This window comes from Crocodylus porosus, unplaced genomic scaffold (assembly GCF_001723895.1).
Source record: "Crocodylus porosus isolate Cpor-Errol unplaced genomic scaffold, CroPor_comp1, whole genome shotgun sequence".
NCBI classification, from domain to species: Eukaryota; Metazoa; Chordata; order Crocodylia; family Crocodylidae; genus Crocodylus; species Crocodylus porosus.
Window position 1 is genome coordinate 2,000,848 of NW_017728926.1, and position 15,797 is coordinate 2,016,644.

The 15,797-nt window shown below is 49.1% G+C and overlaps 1 protein-coding gene across 1 annotated transcript in view; it reads left to right on the top strand.

Moving 5' to 3' along the window:
* The first annotated feature begins 6,087 nt into the window (after window positions 1-6,087).
* The window catches only part of CHD5 (chromodomain helicase DNA binding protein 5), a 51,302-nt gene continuing 41,592 nt past the window's right edge, over window positions 6,088-15,797 (top strand). Inside the window, exon 1 of the mRNA XM_019541165.1 lies at window positions 6,088-6,596. The gene's annotated coding sequence lies outside the window, so the exon portion shown is untranslated. The remainder of the gene's footprint in view (window positions 6,597-15,797) is intronic.

A 15,797-nucleotide genomic window follows, 5' to 3' on the forward strand; every position in this document is an offset into this window, starting at 1 on the left:
CCCTTCCCGGCGCTCTGGAAGTCCTTCCATGGCCTGGGGGCTGTAACCCCCTGCACTGGGGTGTGGTATTAAGGCCACCTAACTGGCCAGGGCAGCCAAGTCTCAGTTAGAGGACTTGGATTTTCCTTGGTTTTCTTACTCAGCAGACTGCTTTACCTGTCTGTGGCTGATACAGGTGACACCCACCTGCCAGGCTGGCAGCACCCTGGAGTGTGCTCCAGCTCCCGAGTTAAGTCCAAGTCAGACTGCCCAGTTAGGCTGGTGAGTGCATCAGCTGCGTCCAGGTTAGAATTCAGTAACCGCAGCGGAACGGGGATCCGGCCACATGGCCAAGGGTGACGCGTAGGGGGTGCACATAGGTGCACGTGCACCCCCTGAGCGTGGTGGTGCATCCCCTACAAAAGACACTGGCGGTGTCTGTGGGCGGTCCACGATCCCTGCTGGCCACCACTGACGATCCTGGCGGTGGCTGCAGGTGGTTGCCAACCCTTGGTCAGTGCTTGCCAACCTCCTCCCCCACCCACCAGCGGTGTCAGCGGCGTCTGCGAGAGCTCTCCCGCTTCTGCCACCGCTGTCATGCTCCTGCCACTGCTGTTGCTGGGGACATGCATCGTTCATGGACACAGGGCATAACTGGGTGAAGGGATAACTTGTACTGTGAGGTTTGGTACTGGTCAGCAGGCCTGGTGGCTGTGCCATTTCTCCAGGTGTGACCCAAGTAGGAAGTGTCAATCTAAGCGAGTGACACTAGAATGACCAGTGGTGCTAATGGTGCCAGGGTGTTCGGCTTAACCTGGTGTTAATGGGGACCAAAGTGCTTGAGAGGAAGGTGGTGTGGTTTTCAGGGGATGTTTCTCATGCGTAAAAGCCTGCAGTGAAACAGCCTGGTGCTCTCCCAGATAACTGTGGGCAGGGTCTTCAGCAGCTGCTCCCAGGAGTGGCATTCTTCTGTGTTTTCAATCTTAATGACAAAGAAGTAAAAACTGAAAAGTAGAGAGAAGCTTCTGCCTGCACAGTTTTTTGTTTTTAAGTCAGCCTTGTTCATGTCTCCCACCTGAACTTCTCTTGTATCTAATAAAGCAGGCACTTGGGCCAAACTCACTGCTAGCATTAGCAGCTACAAGTCCATAGAAGCCAATTAAATTGCAATTGCTTCTGGTGAGAGTAAGCAAGTTCCCCTGACACAGGGAGCCAGCCTGAGGCCTGTGCAGTGCTGTAGCATGCCACGTCAACCTTCTGCATGAGGTGCCTGTTAGAAACTTCCAGTGGGTATCTCTTCTTAAATTTCCAAAATAAATGCATTTCTGTGTTGAATGCAACTTAGGAACAAGGATATAAGCCCATAATAGAATTTCTGGATAATTAAGAGCTGGGTTGCTAATTCTGTCAGGCTCTAACCTTCAGTCTCTCCAGTGGAGAAGTGATATTGGTGCCTAGTGTCAAAGCCACGAGGACGGCAGTGAGTGAGGGACTGTGATTCCAAAATCCCATTAAACATGTATCATTCAGAACTCAGGTACAGGATGCTCATCTTTGCAAGCTGTGAAGCTATTTAGCTCTATCCTATGCTTTGTTTTCCAAGGCAGGAGGAATTTTGAACATCTGGCAGTTAAATGCCACCCCATCAGTGTCAAAAAGGGTCTGTACTTCCTTTGCAAAAATGACTCTGGAGATTATTAAGATCCTTTGGTTTTCACTCTTAATACACCTGACTGAGGTCTAATCAGACAGATAATCAGTGGCCACAATCGTGCCATGGAAATGAGAGTGTGACTTTGCATGTGTTGGAGAGAGATGGAAGTGGAGCAGATTAGTGTAATCTAAATTAAAAAATCCATCAATTTGTGTCCAGTGTTTCCTGTTATGGGGATTAAGGAATCAGTAATTCACCTGCTAAATCTCTTGCCATTGCTGCTTTTCTCCTCCCAGTTTTTCAGTCCAGTTACCCACAGGCTCAGTGTGCAGAATGATGGTGATTAGGGTCTGAACCCATTGTAATTGTTCTTCCTGGAAAGGTGCTTAGAATTTTGCAGATTGACACTTTTTCTATACATGCATAAGAAAACATCCCAGAGGAGTTTCCTCCATTGATGGCGGTACTTCTTTTTTTCAGCTGAGAAAAACAGAAAGAAGAAATACAAGTGTGCAGCAGAGAGGGTGCAGAGTTCTTTCTCACTGTTAGTGTTTCCTGTCCCAGATGTTCGTGTTGGAGGCAGTAGCAATCACACTCAAGCCAGTGCTAGTACAGCGCTTCCATCTTGCAGAGGCCCACAGGAGTGGGGTGAGAGGAGCTTGTCCTCTCTCTGCCCCTCTAGAGGAGGGCTGTATTGTTCTCTATCCTGGAACTTGCTTTCTTTAGCAGCAGAGTCAGAGGTCGAAGAGAGGCATATAGTGTTGATCAGGCCAGCTCAGTGCTAACTGATAAATGATCAATATTTTTGGTTACTGTCATCTTTTCCAGCAGCTTTTGAATCTCAGGTGCCTTCAGTTTATCAACATGATTCAACTGGGTTCTTGGGGGACTTCCCAGCTGACTTCTGATTCCATTCCCTCCTCATGTTTGGAGCCTGCCTCTGCAGATGCCTCACTTAGGCTCTGCTCAGACTGAAGCTATCCTATTCTGAGAGAGCCTTCACTGCTGGCTGCAGCCTTCCAGGTTGCCACTGCCAGCACGTGAGTACAACTGTAGCAGATACCTCCATTTCCTTCAGGCTGATGAGTGTGATTTGGTCAATGTTTTGTTTGTTTTCTTTTTGTTTTTATTAAAAGAAAACTCACCAAAACTGAAGTCCAGAAAACTGGAAGTCTGACAAACTGTACTGGAGCCAGGACCCTGAGTAGTGAGGAGGCTTCTTAGGGAGATCTGCTTATGGAGAGGGGTCACTGTTTAATTGGAAACATTGTCCATGTATTTAAACCAGTGGCATTGTCAGGGGCCAGGTCTCTTTTTGGGACTGGCATTGCAGCACAAGACCTTTGATTATTGTTAGCTTGTTTGGAGGGAAAGAAGTATTGGTGGGAGAGAATACCTGACATTGAAAAGTACGTACTCTAGAGCAGTGGTTCTCAACCTTTTTTTGTACCAGGACCCATTTGTAAACATCAAGCCAGTCCTGACCCAGTAAATATTTTAAGTAGAAAACCACCCCTAAGCCCTGCCTGCACCCCTCATACCCAACCCACTGCCCCCAGGTCTCAGCCCCTGCAGTGTGTGGGGCATGGGGGCCTGCAAGAGAGAACCTACAGTTTCCCACATTTTTTTCTCCTTTAAAGGAGAATCCATTTTTAAAGTTTGTTGATCCATTTTTAAAGTGTTTGCAACCCTTTCATATATTCCTGCAACCCACTTTTTGGGTCGTGACCCACGGGTTGAGAAACATTGCCCTAGGGTTACCAGTGTTAGCATTGCTGAAAGTCTACGGGCAGAGCATGCACAGTATTCATCCTCTGAACTCATGTGGCAGTTCCTGGCAGTTTTACTCCAGTTTAGTCTTTTGGTCCTAGTCTTGCATTTAAGCTTAAGACTCACATTTTGTTTCTTTCAGACCCAGCAGATTCTGGCTGTGGATGAAATGCACCTTGGGGTGAAGCATGTGTGTTCTGGTGACCCTAGTATGTAGAAGAAGCAAGTGCACCACAGAGCATTTGTACAGAGTGAGGAGAGGGTACTTATGCCAGGCCAGAACCTGGTGCTGGTCAATGGCTCTGGTTCTGGGCCCCTGGGTGGGCTACTGGTACTGCATAGTTCTGTTGGTTGTCTAATAAATGTCACTGAGATGGTGCTAAGCTCCTTGTTTTGGCAGGGTCTCAGTGGCAGCGTTTTGAGGGTGAACAAGAAATCTGTCCAACCTAATGAGGCTGGGGCATTATTACCATATTGGTTTAGAAGTTCAGAAAGAAAACACAGGGGTAAATCACTGAGCCAGAGCTCAAGAAAATGCAGTGACTTGACAAAGCATGAGGGCTCATTAGTGAGGATGTAAAGTTTGGGAAGACAATGGCAATAGAAAAATAAAAACATGTTGCAATTAGCATCGAGGTGAGGGGTATTCAGGAGAGGCATGGAAGGAGCCAAGCTGGGGGTTTGAAGTAAACTTTGGGTTCTTCGTGCCGGCAGTTCTGTCGCTGACCTGCATCATCTGTGTGGTCAGTCTGTACACGGGGTCACTCCAGCACGTGGAGAAGAGCAACAAATCTCTGGCAAGATATCCCCTTGCTTCTGCCAGTGCTCCTTGGAGGGGACATGTAGCTGCTGCTTTGCGGGGAGGGCCAGAGTGGAGAGGAGGAAGCAGCTCACTACCTCTCTCTCACTCTTCTTTTAATTGAATCAATTTTAATAGGCTGTATTTGGAAATCTAAATGGCGAGAGATAAAAAGCCTAATGCTTCCTAATTACCTATGAACCAAAATCAATACTAGCAGGCAGCACATTAGGGGCTTCCAGATGCTCCTGTCTCAGTAGATAGCTCTCCCCTCCAGTGAAGACCCAAGCAGGACTGTCACTGGTAAGCAGACCAACTGGCAGGGCTCTGGTTCAAGAACAGGTGATTTTGCTACTGTCACATTATTGCATGGTGGAGCCAGGCCCCCCTGTTTGACATTACCGTAACCTCCATACTCATCCCCCTTCATCCTCAAAGAGTGTTCTCAGTGCCACCCTTCGTGTCCTCCTTTCAGAGAAAGAAAGCAGGAGCTTCGCCTCTTGCTGCACATGGGAAGTCAAGTGAGGTACCCAGAGCCTCAGAGGAAACCCATGTCTGCACGGGGGTTAGCGCCCTCAGGTTCTTAGCTTCCAGACCTGGTGCAATCTATTTGCCAAGGCCTTGTTCTGGAAGACTGCAGGTGATGTGATAGCCCCGAGCCTGTGTGTGCAGCATCCCTCCCTGCTGCTTTGCTCTTTTGCCCTGAACACCTGAGGTGACTGAAATACAAGAACTTTACAAACCATGCCTGCTTCCCTCTCAGCTCCTGCTATTGGAGTCTTCTTCTACTGGGATGCTGCAAGCTGCCTGGCCCATATCACCCAGTGGTTTTAGTCTGGCTGCTTGTTAGACCACATTGGCAAATCCTGTTGGACCTTCCCCTCTCCAGCCAGGGTATGGACAAATGTTTGCCTTTATATAAATGGAAACTGGAGCACTCAGGATAATGGCCACAGTGGTCACTAATCCCTTGACTAACTTGTTTGTAACTCCAACCTTTGTTATAGGATCATAGGAAAGTAGGACTGAAAGGGACCTCACGAGGTCATCTAATCCAGTGGCTCTCAACCTTTTTTGTATGAAGACCCATTTGTAAACACCAATGGCCAGTCTCAACCCTGTGCCCCTCACTCTCAACCTGCTTTCCTCCATCCCCATGCTCCAGCCCCATAGTGTGTGGGGCAGGGGGTGGGTGTGTGAGGCAAGGTGGGGTTTGTGTGGGGCACGGGGGCCCCAAGCAGCCCCTTGCAGGCTGGTATTCTTTACAGCCTACAAGGAAACAGCCATCGTTTCCTACATTTTTCTCTTTTAAAAGAGAATCCATTTTTAAAGTTTGTTTGCGACCCTTTCATATATTCTTGTGACCCACTTCTGGGTCATGACCCACAGGTTGAGAAATGCTGATCTAGTCCAGCTCCCTGCTCAACACAGGATCATCTCTGACTAAGTTATCACAGCCAAGTGTCTGTCTAACCTGCTTTTAAAAGTTTCCAAGGATGGAGATTCTCCAGTTTCTCTAGCTAGCCTGTTCCAATGCCTGACCTCTCTCACAGTCAGAAAGTTCCTCCTAAATTCCCCTGCTGAAGCTTGAGGCCATTGTTCCTAGTCCTGTCTCCTATGACCACAGAAAAAAGCCCATCTCCATCCTCTTTATAATCACCTTTTAAGTATTTGAAGACTTATCAAATCCCCTCTCAGTCTTCTCTTCTCCAGGCTAAATCACCCTAGTTCTTTCAGCTTTTCCTCATAAGTCTTGCCTCTGAGCCCTTAACTTTTTTTTTTGTTGCCCTGTGCTGAAATTTTTCCAAACTGTCCACATCTTTCTTGAAGTGTGAGGCCCAAAAGTGAATGCAGCGCTTCAGGTGCTGTTGGTGTGTGCAGTTTGCTGTTTTTGGCTGTTCACCATCTAGATGAGCATAGCCAGTCATTTGTATATGTACATTAAGCAGTAGCAAGTGTAATACTGAGCATGGAGTGCAGGAATCAAGGGGTAAAAACTGTCTTGACCATGGAAAATTGCATTTCTAAGTATTCCCTGAGCATCTAGCAGCTTCATGGGAATTGCCTGTGAGGTGCCCAATACTGCTGGAGCTCAGAAAGGCTGTTTGTGCATTTGGGCCTCTCTCTCATGTCACTCATGCTCAGGTGAAACTATATCATGTCCTGACAGAGATGTTCACCCAGCATTCTGGGGAGTGAAGGCGAATCCTATGTATTGCGCATGTGTGAAAGAAAGCTGGTAACCTCTCTATTTTGTCCCCAGAAGAAGAGGATGGGGTCTTGGAGGGCCTGGAGGAGTTTTATCCAGAGGAGCCAGTGATTGCACAAAAGAAAAAGAAATCCAAGAAGCTTAAGGAAAGCAAGACTTCCAAAGTGAAGCGGAGGAAGAAAGAGGTACGGCCTTGTGCTCTGGAAAGAGGCTAACTCACTGTGGCTGGGTTTTGCCGAGAGGTGGCCACCTTGGGAGGGTGATTCTAGCCTCCTGCATGCAGGACTTTGGAGTCCAGGGATGGGTAAGATCTGGGCACCTGAGTAGCAGATGTTGGCTCATATCTGCACAGGCATTGAAATGTGGCTGGGCTTAGTCTAAGAGGCTGGAACTGAAATGTGGCTGGGCTTAGTCTAAGAGGCTGGAACTGTGTACATGCCAAACCTGGCGGCCAAAGACAGAAAAAAGGGGAAGATTCACTGAGGGCTTTGCCTAGAAAACTTTCCATTAGTCGATTGAGTTTGAGCTATTTTGTGTTGAACCTTTCTTCCCAGCAAGTTCAGCTGAGGAAAAAGAAGTTGCCTTTGGGGTAGGACCAGGCAACATGGTTTTCCACATGAGGCATTCCTCTGCAATGGTTCCTAGGGGGCCAGCATTTGGCTAGGGCTGCCTCTGGACCCCAGTCCCAGGGCCTTCTCAGGAAGCAGGCAGCAGCGGCAAAGGCAGGAGGAGCTGTTGCTGTAGCTGTCCAGAGCTGTGTTGGCACACTCCTCACGTGCTGCATGTGTTCACTTCAGGTGCTGGAGGGATGAATAGCCTGGCTGGAGCAGAACTGTGCTAAGAGTGTCTGGTGTGAAGTGCTCTGCAGGCAGGGAGGGACCAGCATCACAAATTTGTGCCTTTTCAAGGAAATCACTTATGAGACAGAGTCACTTAAAGTACCTGGCTAGCAGTGGCTGCAGTTTTTGACCCCCACTGCACTCTAGCTACTTGGCCTTACTGGGTGATGTCCAACAACTGTAGACAGGGCTAGCAGGCTTCTTTTGTTGGGAATTTGATTGCTCAATGCTGCCAGCACAGAGCCAGGACCTGCTGCTGACCCTGGTCCCATGGCTGGCTCCTATCCTCTACCCAGTAGTGCATATCTATCAGCTCACTGCCCTGCCAGCCTCTCCTAAGCTACTTCCCCACTGCCAGCTGCTCAGCGGGCTTTGTTGTAAGGCTACTGGGAAGGGTGCTTTGCCTCACCACATCCCAAGGACCTGCGGAGCGTGTTCCAAGCCCTGCACTGCAGTTTCAAGGGACAGCAGGTTGGTCTGTTGCAATCTATTAGCTCCGTCTGGTGCAGTTGCTTAACTTCCCATTGGGGAGCTGCATCTCTGCACCAGCCAGCACAGCTGGAGACAGGTCCTGATGTGGGTGAAGAACTGGCAGAGGTTTGCCACTTTGTTCATTCTTCCTCGAGGCCTGTGGGTATATAATGTAAAGTGAGGCTGGTGCACCTGCCATATGGTGAGCAGGCACAGTGGCTGGACTAGGGTTGTACAATTAACCATTGTAAGGATCAGTCATGTTTTCAAACGCACCTAATGAGTTTGCATGCGTGTGGATGTTCCCTTTGTTATTGTGCAATTACAAGCCCTGCCACCACGTGAGGTACTTTGTGTGACTGTGGTATAATGACAGACAAGGAAAGGGTGTGGATGGCTGCTTGTAGGCTGTGCAGCTTCTCTTCCCTGAGATTTTGGAGACCTGTTCATTCTTCTAGGTTCCCTTCTCATGTTGGATCATGTGTACAATAAATGGTATTGCCTGTCCCTCACTTTGCCAGCTATGTGCACGTTATCTTGGACAGCTGGCAAAGTGAGGGACCGTCCCCCTCATTTCACACAGTCTGTAACAGATACTTGGCTGGCAATTAGGCCTTGCAAGTGAAGTGAATTGTGAGCATGAGGGGAATGGTTCCTGGTATCTGCCGTGCCTAGATGTTACTGGTGAGCAGAACTAATGGGGAGAGGAGGCTTTGCAAACAGGCTTCTGTATTCATGATTTGGGGATTTATAGAATCCCATTTAAAGAGAGGTTGTGCAATGATCCTTCTTAATGATGCTTATAAGAGCCATTTCCTAAGTGACCCCCACAACATGGTGGCCAGGATCTGGTTTGTGAGCATAGCTCCTGGTAGATATAGCAAGGGATATTATGGTAATGTCCTTATCTGTTTGTAAGAGCCCTCCTGCCAGGGATGCACACACTGCAATGCAGCACCTCATTTACAGTTCGTCCCCGGTGGGAGACAGTAAATCTTCCTAGCACACACTGTACTGAGCATGTTAGCTATAGGTTGTATCTTTGGAGGAGGAAATGCAAAGCAGTGTGTTGGGAATGTGACCTGGGTGGTCTGAGAGGAAGCAGTGTGCTCTGGGTGGTTAGAAAGGTATGCTGTGCCTTTCCAGGGCAGTGTGCAGGGAGGAGGAGAAGCAAGGCAGCTGAGTGAGGGGTGTGCATTGTTTTCAGGGTGGGGCACTTGGCAGGGCTCTGTCCAAGTTTGCTAGCAAGTCAAAGTTTGGGTGAAGCATCTCTGTGAAGCCTTGAGGTGCACCTGCTCCTCAAAGCCTTGCATTGCAGCTGCCTGCCTTCAGCTACAGGGACTCCTCCCATCATTGCACCCAGTGCTTGGAGGCCATCTGGCTAACAAGCCGTGCAGGGCTCTCAGTCTGTGCTTCCTGAGCTGAAGGTGCTGCCCCTGTAGCATTGCCACTAGACCCTGTAGAGGGCCTGTGCTCTCTCCAGACTCCAGTGCAGGGAGATGAGGGCCCCTTTCTACTATGGGTGTTGGAGAATGGAACTGCTAAGTACACACGGCCTTGTGCCAAGTTCATCTGTGCTGTGCTGCCAAACACCCCAGTTGCCTTGGATCATTCAGAGGTGGTGGCACGGGGATTTGGGGAGGCGTGCAGGGAAGTGAGAAGGGTCTTTGCTTAGCCTTCCAGGGGAAGAGGGGTTGCTGCTTCAGTCAGGGTGGTGGATGAGAAGGATGCAGGCAGTATGAGATGACTGGGCTATGCTCTGAATTGTCACCTGGGAGCCCAAAGGAGAGGAATTAGGAAGGCCAGAACATATTAGATAGGGAGAAAAGAAAAAGGGTAACTGCAGGCAGCTCTGTGTTGTTTGGGGTCAGTGGTTGGCTGTGCCTCAGAGAGTGCAAGGCTCTTCACTGTAACCTGGCTAGGCTGGTGCTAGGGCCCAGAGTAATGGACACCCTCTCCTTGAGTCACAGTGGCTACACTACACCCAGGCCATGAGGATGGAAATAGTGTCACCTCACCCTATCTTAGAGGAGGCCACTGTGCTACAGTTTCATGATGCACAACTGCTATCCTCCTAGAGGGAGTCGGTCCATGATGGAGAGGATGGGGGGCTGCAGGGAGGCACAGAGAAAGGCAGGCAAGGGAGAGAGGATGGCACAGCCCTGAGGAGGATGGGTATGTGCAGCCCTATGTCTTTTACTACAAAGAGCACTCAAGTACTCACTCCCGCTGGGCTGGCAATGGAGGCAACTGCATATCCAGCTACTGCTGGTTAAGGCCCCAGCTGGTGGCATGCACATGAGGCCAGGCATCTCTCTTGCACTTCAGTGCTTTCCCTTTGCCCACATGGATGATTTGGTTCTTCCCTGTTTGCTGCTTCCCTCCTGGTCTGTGCAGTTCATGGGTTTCTTCCCCATCAGGTATAAATGGGTGGGTGATGCTCTCCTCAGGTCCTGTGAAGAACAGCTTGCAGATCAGGCAGCAAAATGTCAAGACAATGACCCAAAAAATCACCATGCTAGCTCTCTGCAGCAGCCCAGCTCATGGCTCTGAGAAACACCAGTGTCTGTGTGGGCATGGGTTCTGTCTATGATGTAAGAGGCATGGGGCTCGGATGGATCCAGGATCTTTCCAGTCAAGAGGCTTCCATTGCCATCAGGAGTGAGAAACATGCTGCTGGAGTGAGTGATGGGAGATTCTCTGCCCACAGGTCTGGGCCAGGCGTAGTCAGAACCATCATTCTGGTGCGCAGTCTTTCCTTCATATCAGTCCTTAGTAATTAGCATGTTTGTTCCTGCCCTTCTGTTGCACAGTGCTGGACCACATGGGTAACAAAGCACCCAGGACTGCATTGTTCTACCATGGCTCACCAGAAGCAGGATGTCTAGTGCATTGCAAAGCTGCTGTGGGGACTCTGGGACAGGGTCCAAATCTGGGCCCAGTCTGAGTGGGATGGGCAGTCCAGATTGTGTTGGACTTTGGTAAGGTCCAGTGCTTGGGCAGACTCTATGGCAGGGTTGGGCTAGAGTGAGGAAGTTTTCAGCGGTTTTTTGTTTGCTTAGGAAACTTCTCCACTTTTGTGCTTATGAAAGCCATGTACTGAGGGAATTAGCCCTTGGGTTCATTCCTGTGCATCCTCACTCTCTCGAGCGTGTGCTGTCACTCTGGGCTGGAGCCACTACATTCGGAGAGGTTGTGGCCTTCTCTGCTCCTGGCGTGCCTGCTAAGTCTGCCCATGTCGGGGTTTGGGGGTGGGGGTGGACATGGGAGAAGCAGTCAGCTACTCATTGCCATGGTGCCTCTCATGAGTGGTTCACCCATTCAACAGAAGACTTGGCAGTGTTCTGCAGCTTGTTACCCAAAGGCTGCATTTGACAGAGATGATTCTGGCCTGCTGCTGACTTGGGCTGAGTTGAAGCCAGTGACCCAACGGTGAGCAGCACAATTCGGGGTGTGTTTCACTCTTCAGAACTCGCTGGAGGGGCTGGTCCAGTAGTTGGAAGCCGATGAGTCCAAGGCATTTTAAATGCAGGGAACTTTCAGTATTACCACCCCTAGTCTGAGGATATTCCACTGAATGCATGGAAATGGGTGTCTGTTGCCTTTGCAAGGTAATCCTTGTTGTCTGGTGCTGCGTGGCTTGGCCTTTGCTCATCTGAAATGCAGATGATGAGTTTCAAGAAACCCTTGAAGATGAAGCAGATGAAATGGAATGCTATCAAGCATTCGTAGGTCCTGGCAGGTCAGAAACTACAGGTTTCTTTTCTGAAGAGGGGGAGGGGTGTCACACATGTGAATCCAGAACAGCTGGCAATTTCCACATCCCTTTTATTGCCAAACTTACTGTAAATGATGCTGTTCTCTTCCAGTCATCCACACCATTCCCTCTGGGGTGCATAAGAGGTGATTGTCTAGACAAGGTAGCACATTAAATTGCTTTTGCAACTGGCTGGAGCCTAACAAGCTGTTTATTTAAAGAGCATGGATTCAATCCTGGCTTTTATGGCCCAGAAGCCTTTGGGAAAGAGCTGCAGTTCAGGGAACACACCATTTCTTTTTCAGTCAGGGTAATATGCATTCTTTGCTTGCTACAGAGATAGCACAAAGCCAGGCTCATGTTATCAGCTGACCAAAATGTTTTGTTGCTGTTGCTTAAGTCAACCTGATTTTTATAATATTTCTGTTGTTTCTCTTTAACAAATCACCTACAGCATTTTCCATCCAGTCTGATAGTTTTAATAGCTGCCGCCTGATGCTACTAAGCAGAAGGGGCACAAGGAGCAATCTGCAAAGTGCAGCATGTGCATTGTCTGACTGCTTTGTGGAAAGAAGGGAAATAAAAAAAAACTGGTGACTCCTTGCTGCATTTTTTTAACTCCTTGTGTGGGTGTTATTAATACAGTCTGATTTTTTGGCTCACTTAGAACTTGACCAACATCCCTTGAAAGCCTCTGGGAAGGCTGCCCTTGACTGAAATAGCAATGAGTCAGGCTTCTCGTGGGCTTTGGAGAGGCACTGTGGGGCAGCAACATGAATGCTCAGAGAACCCTGAACTGGGATATCTTCCTTTATGTTCAATTACTGATTGCTGCTTGGTGATGGGACCTTTCCTTTCTGAATAAAGGTGTTAGAGGGACTTGGCTGTAGGTATGCCAGGATCTTTGCAGCATGGGATGTGCCCTTATGTGCTCTAATGGATGCTTTTTACATTAATTTCCCCTGAAAACTTGGTGGGGGGAGGTTGTTTTTGTGGGTTTTTTGAGCAACTTTTTCTCTTTGACCCAAGTATTTTCCAAGGAACATTGTTAGATTTTAGTACTCCAGGAATTAATTGGCATCTGCTGCATTGCAAAGCTGTGCCAGCGATACTCGCTGAAGACCCACTAGTGGAATTGATGCACTGAGTTCCGAGAAATCTATTTACATAAAATAACCAGCCTGCAGTTTGAACCTGAGCGTATGCAGATGAAGGTCCTTGTCAGACACCGAGGCAGAGAGAGGGGATTTCAACCTGTACTGCAGCAGTTACCATGGCAACCAATTATTCGGTGCTAAATTATAACTGTTTATAACCCTGGCAAAAGGGAAGGCTGGAGATTTTTAAAAATAAAAAATCCCCAGCTCTGGCTCCTGGACACAGCTGTGTTCCTAGAGGTGTAGAAAGCTTGATTTTTTGTGTGCTTTATCCACTATGATGATCCATCTGCTGGTAATGCAAGACAGGTTGTGAATGCCCCAAGATGGATGAGCTGGGACAGAATGAAGTGGGGGCAGCACATGCTTCCAGCTGGCTGGCTGGTGCTTGCATTCAGGCAGCTGGGGGCTGTGCTCTGCCTGGCTAGGCAGTCAGGAAATAGGAAAGTGACGGGGGCCAGTATGCCAGCCTGAAATGGTCTTGGTCTAAGGCTGTGCTGGACACTTAGATCACAACCACCTCCTGTCCATTAAGATGCAAAGCCCTAGGAGTGAAGGGTCAGGAATGTGGCTGAGTACATTGCATCTGGCATCCAGTGCAATGTCTCAAGCCTGGCAGCGGTGTGTGCTAACTTCCAACAATGTACCGTGTGCATTGGGTCCCTTCTCTGCAGTATCCAGGCTCCTCTTGGCTTTAATTGGGTCATCCTAGCACTGCCCTTGGGGGAGAATCCTGGTGATCAGGTGGTGATCACAGACATGGAAATGACCTGCACAATTGTGGTGGGAATAGCGTGCCTCAATTCCTTTCCAACAATGTGCCTGCAGGGCTCTTGACAACGTCACCTGGGAAGCCTGTGGCAGAACAGGGAGCTGAGCCCAGCTCACCCGAGTCTCAGATTGACTCATTGTGCTGTCTTTCCTCTCTCTCCTCCATTTATTTGTGAGGCCTCATTTGCTGTGCACTGGTGTATGTGAAATCACAGCTGTCTGCCACTTTTGGGGCTGATTTGCACCCTTCACCTAGATGTCCATGGCACTGCAGTGCTCCTCTTGCTGTTCCAGTGTGAGGCCCTTTCCAAAATGCAGTCTGCTGATGGGCTGCAAGGCAATGCAAACCGTCCTATGACTTTGTAACAAAATAGCTGTCTGGCTAAAGAGAGAAATAAGTTGTTTCCCACACTTCCTCCAACATCTGGGAAAGGCCAGTTCCTGAATGAGAATGTTGCTGAGTGAGGTCTTCCCTGGCCGTGGTGGGAGTGGTATTACGGTCAGAGATCTGATATAAGGAAACACCATGTGGATGCGTGGGTGGCTGATAACCTGTTAGCTTCCTGCTCAGAAGTGTGGCTTGGAACCCACAGAGCTAGGTATGTTTTCCTCTGCCATCTAGCTGGTAGTTGTAGACTGGTTTTGGCAAGGAGGTGTTCATGGAAAATCATTACTCATGTCAGCTGAGAGACCAGGGATTGGTGGATGAGTATGGAGGATGTAATGACATTTTTCCTGTGGCAGTAGGGTTCCCCCTGCATGGGTTAGGGCCTGTGGGCAAAATCAGGGATGTATGTGCATGGCTTATGCCTGAGGGGTTTAGAAGAGGTGGGGTGTTACCATTGCACCGGATGCAGGTTCACGTTTTGTAGGAAGAAGCTGCTTCACTAAATGTAATGGCCAAAGACTCCCTTGTCAGAACAAGGGGCAGACCAAGGAAACTCTATGGCCAGCCTGCCATGTTCATGTCAGAACTTGCTGTCTCTGGATAATGTTTCCTATACACCAAATATTTTATTCACAGTTTTCTGTGAGTCTCTCACCATTTTGAACAATCTTTTTCCCAGCAAACCTCCAAGGAAATATTAGCCTAGCCTGCTTCTTCAGCTTAATCATTTCTTCTGACCCAGCTGTAAACCAAGGGGCTCACCTCCATTCTTTAATATCAATGACGGTGATAGAAAAGAGACAGAGAAGTAAAATATAGGTAAGGAAGAAATATGAGACTGCATTGCCAGTGCAGAGAGTAATCTCCAAGTTTCCATGTGTGGCCTGCCAGGACCAGTCTGCACAGCCATGAGTTTTGCTTAATTCTAGACTTTCTCAGAAGTTAAATCTGTAAAGGGTAAGTGTCCCAGCCTAGCACAGCCCATGCAGGCTGCCTGCTTCTCTCCAGAGTGGAGAGCCTGGGCCAGTGGGCTGCCAGCAGCTAGAGGGACTGGCTTTTATGGGGCTGGTTGGAAATGTCTCATTGTTGAAAAGGCTGGTTCACTGAATCTGTTTTGCTGCACTGACTGCTGCTTTGCCTGGGTTTACAGCCAGGTGCCAGGACCTTGGGCAGGGCAGGCTGGCTCCCTAGGGTTCCTGCTGTGCGCGCCTGCCCTTTGTGCTGGCCTTGGTGCTGAAAGGCTTGGTGCTTTGCGGCTGTCCAGCATGCACCGGCCTGTGTGGCTAATGCGTTGGGACAAGGCTTACTTTTCATGTGACTGGACCTAGTTCTCCCAGGATTGCAAGTGACTGCAGACCCAGTCCAGTGCCCCAGGGCTGCACCTGTCTGGTGGGCCTCATGCTCAGCGCAGTAGGACTGTGATCCACACGCTGGCAAAGAGCCTGCTCTTCAGATCCCTCAGTGTGAGGCTCCTTGGAGAGCTAAGTGAGAAGTCCCTCTGCCAGGGGCATTTCTGCCTTGGTGCACTTTGGCCTTGAGCAGCTTGTACAGACCTAGCTGAGGTGACCCAGTTCTGTGGCTGAGTCATGGAAAAGTCCTCCCCACCCGGGCACTGAACTGCAGACAAATCATAGCCTCACTCAGAATCACCCTGTACTCTCAGCCCTTGTTGACATCTGCTGTCTCCTCCATTACTTTTGGGGTTCCTGTAGCTCACAGCAGCTTCCCAGTTCTCTGCTCAGGGGAACTCCTTGTGGCTTATATGGGCAGTGCATGCTCCTGGCTTAATCGCTTGGCGAAGGTTGGGTGAATCTATCCCAGGTGTGGGAAGTAGGGCCATACTTGGCTAAGACTGACTATCCAAAAATGTTGGGCAATGACAATCACAACTGTGTCAGGCATCAGGCTTGCCTCAGTATTCCCAACCCGAAGCAACTGAGGATTATGAGTCATGCCCCTACAATCATGGGCATGCGATAATATCATGAGGGGTATTTTTTACT